The 4,239-nt window shown below is 47.4% G+C and overlaps 1 pseudogene; it reads right to left on the bottom strand.

Annotated features, from left to right (window-relative positions):
• Positions 1-1,210: 1,210 nt before the first annotated feature.
• Positions 1,211-3,950, bottom strand: LOC119325752 (annotated as a pseudogene).
• Positions 3,951-4,239: the final 289 nt, after the last annotated feature.

Genomic DNA, 4,239 nt, shown 5'->3' with positions numbered 1-4,239 from the left:
CATATATTGTGCTATAGCTAGCTAATTAATAGAGAGAAGTGTCCTCTCTTTTGTCCGTGCTTGGTCGACGCTACGTACCATACATACATACGTATAGAGAGGACTAGCTAGACACGCTAGCTAGCTAGTAAGCAAACAGAAGATCATCATGAACATATATGCATACAGAGAGAAGTGATATCGACCACCTCTCCTTCTCCGAGAGATTGGTCGAACAAACAAGTTCTCGTATATCTATCCGACACTACCGGCTACATATATACAATAATTATCTTTTACAAATATATAATCTCCTAAAATATGGACGCGTGGTCCACATAGTATTCTCCGTCTTCAGCGATCACGTGATCAAGAAAGAATGCCGCCAATTCCTCTTGAATTGCTCGCATGCGATCTGGTGCTAGGAGTTCATCCCGCATCCGAAACATCTAATTTTAAGAAGGGGGTCAATACATATATATATATATATATATGAATGAATGAAACTCAACACAAATGATGGTATAAAATAAAATTGTGAATATTGTTATTTACGCACTTCATATTGTTTGTCAGAGTAGCCCCGCTCACAGGTCGTGTGGCGGATGGACTCACAAATGTAGTATCCACAGAAATCATTCCCTTGTTCCTGCCACAACCACTTTACAAGAAAAAGAGGTCAATCAAACTGATAATTAGCAAGCATGCTAAATGGTATTGATGAAACTAGCACTTGAATCACTAGGAGATGCCTGGAATATGCTACTATATAGTACTTACTTTCGGGTGCCTAAATTGCAGCTTCTTCGGTAGTCCCGGAGCTTTTTTGGTGAATTTTCTCCAAGCCCTGCCATACAAAGAAAACAATTACTTGATATCAGAAATGAACAAAGTTGCTGATATGGTGGATAATGATCGATTTAACTTACTTCTCGAGCATTTCAGTCATGTCCGCATACTCCTTGGGATCTTTTCGCTTGGAGTCTAAGACAGTTACTACTCCCTTCTCAAGCTTAATCTCTAGGAGAATATAGTGGTAGCTGCGCACACATGCATAACTCATCAATATTACATTACTATAACCTGGACTAATAAGGAAACCGAATATGCCACAAGACAGTAACACTCACTTGAAGTTGTAAGGAAAGAGTATTATATCTTTGTGTTCATTTATTTCCAATGATCGTAGCAAGTTGGCCTCGGTTTCTTTGGCATGATATTGAACCTCAGTTGCATCTATGAGATACGTGTTAATGAACCCAATATCTCCCACTTGTCTTTTCTTCAATTCGGCGATCTTCAATCTGCATAATATAGTGAGGATAATTATAAATACATGCAAATGAAAGGGCTGAGTTATATAGAGAGACTTAATGACGGAAGTAGTACTACTTACAGACAGTAGGAGGTGACCGTTGCTTTATCGATGGCCAATTGATTGAAAAACTGATAGAACTCCTCAAATGGAATAGGCAACAGTTCAATTCCAAGGAGGTCATGCTCCTTTTTAACTCTCACATACAAAGTACTCCTCCCCTCAGACTCTTTGCAGGTTTTCATGTACCAATCATGCAATCTTCGCATCATCGTTGATAGAGAACTTTCATCTTTCACGAGAGGCTTCCCGTACTCGTATCTTTGTATCTGCACCTCCAAGATATCATAATGTACATCGTCGGGCAGGTAATCTGCAGGATTGCCATAACCGGGCACCATCCTCGGATCGACGATGTCGCTAGCAGGCACCTTGAGTGGGGGGCACGATTGCTTCGCTTGTTCGCCGAGCTGGGCAATTTGTTTTCCAGCTCGTTGTTCTTTCATCCTTTGATCACTTTTAGTACTTCCCGACCTCTCCGCTTCGGCAAATGCCTTCCAATAATGCGCTCATTGTTGCCTTTCGGCGGAGACTTGGGTGGTTTTGTCAGGGCAGCCAGAGTGCGCTTCCCTTTCACCGGATCTACCTGCTCCTCCGGAGGTGGATGTCTCTTTGCTTTCAACCCTTGAAACCAGTCATCCACTTCGGTCTGCGCGATCTTCGCGTTTTCCTCCTCGCTCCTCTCGTACAGTAACTTCTCTGGAGTCTTTAGAGAAGGACCGAATCTGTATCTCCTCCCGCCTTTGGCTGTACTGCTAGACGCCGGCAGAGTAGATGGAGCGGATGTCTTCTTTCCTTGCTTACGAGGTGGAGGAGAAGGACTGCGACGCGCCGTAGAAGCCGGAGCGGCGGCGGGTCTCTTCCGCCCTTGCTGACGAGGCGGCGAAGGAGGAGGCTGGCTGCTCGGGCGCGCCGGCGCAGGCGGAGAAGGAGGCGGAGTGCCGCCACGCGCCAGAGAAGGAGCGGGCCGAGTGCCCTGATCGTCACTCGCCGGTGGAGGAGGCGGAGTGCCCTGACTCGCCGGAGGAGGAGGAGGAGGCGGAGGCGTCCAGTTCGGAAGGTTGATGAGATCCTTCCGCCATAGGCATGGAGTCTTCAGAGCAAAACCCAGCCGATACTCCCCTTCACCGGTAGGGTGGTCAAGCCGGAGGTCCTCAAATCCCTCCGTTATTTCATCGACCATCACCTTAGCATATCCTTCTGGAATCGGCCGGCAGTGAAAAGTTGAGTCGGGTTTAGTAGGATAAACAGAGCCAACAGCCGCCTTGACCTTCAAATTGCTCCATTGCGCCATAAGGTGGCAATTTTCAGCATCCGTGATAGCATCCACGGGATAGCTGGCAGGAGCCGTCAAGGCATGCTCTGGCTGAAGCAGCTCGGTGGAAGCCACGCTGCTTTTCCGCTGAGATGGCGCGGTAGCTTCGGGGGAAGCTTCGGCAGGTCGTTTGCTGCGATCTGCTTCTCGTTCCTCTAGCCCCATTACCCTTTCGTGCAGCGACTGCAGTTGGCTCTGCTCCAGTTTCTTCCTCCTCTCGTGGGTTTTGTAACCCCCTGCGTCCGGAAATCCAGCCTTCCACGAAACGGAGCCTGGCGTGCCTCGTGTCCGTCCAGGGTGCTCAGGATTGCCGAGGGCCATTGTGAGCTCGTCCTTCTCCCTGTCTGGAACGAACGTCCCTTGCTGCGCTGCTTCGATATATTGCTGAAGCTTCTTGACTGGTATGTCCAATTGTTCCTCCGTCCAAATGCACTTCCCTGTTACAGGGTCCAAGGATCCGCCGGCTCCAAAGAACCAAGTCCGGCAACATTCTGGCCAGTTCATTGTCTCTGGTTCGATCCATTTATCAAGCAGATCATTCTCAGCCTTGGCCCACTTAGGCTGGGCTACGAGGTAGCCACCTGACCCCGTGCGATGGTGAAGCTTCTTCTTCTCAGCATTTCTCTTGTTTGTTGCCGACATTTTTTTACTCTTTTCCGATGTCTTGTGGGCCACAAATGCGGGCCAGTCATCTCTGATCTTCTCATATTTGCCAATGAATTCTGGTGTCTCATTTTTTTCGCCATACCTATTGAGGTCTTTCTTCCAATTCCTGAATAGGTCTGCCATCTTCCTCAGAGCAAAAGACTTGATTAATGGCTCTATAACTGGCTTCTCCGGATCATCCTCCGGCGGTAGGGTGAAATTTGACTTCAGCTCAGTCCAAAGATTCTTTTTCTGCATCTCATTGACATAAGACACCTCAGGGTCTTCGTTCTTAGGCTTATACCATTGCTGGATGCTGATCGGGATCTTGTCCCTAACCAGAACCCCACACTGAGCAACAAATGCCTTCTTTGTCCGGTAGGGTTCAATCGGTTGGCCGTCGCGCGCGATTTGTATGATCTCAAACTTTTCATCCGAGCTCAACTTTTTCTTCGGGCCTCGTCTCTTTACCGAAGTTGTGCTCGATCCGGAGGGCTAGAAAAAAGAACAAAGATGAGAGTTAATTAATATGTGTACATACCAAAACAATGAATGCATCAATTAGCTAGTCAGCACAGGCTTAACTAATATATATACCTAGCCGGACTCGGTTTGGTGATCACCGGAGCCGTCCTCACGGTCTACTTCTTCACCCTCTCCTTCTTGCACCGGCATTGGGTCATCGGAGCCATGTAAATCAATGAGGAGAGGGCCAGCTGCTTCTTCACCCTCTCCTTCCAGACCATCGTTGTCGTTGAGAAACATCGAGGAGAGGGCATCACTTCCTTCTGCGATTATGTCCCTCAACAACGCTTCTTGTGCTTCGTCTCGGGGGGTGTCCATAGTTTCTACAAATATTTACAACATGGCAATTATTATTCAAACATGAAAGATATGGATATATTAGTGGCAAACATAGAACTAG

Source organism: Triticum dicoccoides, chromosome 6B (assembly GCF_002162155.2).
Source record: "Triticum dicoccoides isolate Atlit2015 ecotype Zavitan chromosome 6B, WEW_v2.0, whole genome shotgun sequence".
Classification (NCBI taxonomy): Eukaryota; Viridiplantae; Streptophyta; class Magnoliopsida; order Poales; family Poaceae; genus Triticum; species Triticum dicoccoides.
This window is presented reverse-complemented; position numbering and strand designations above follow the sequence as displayed.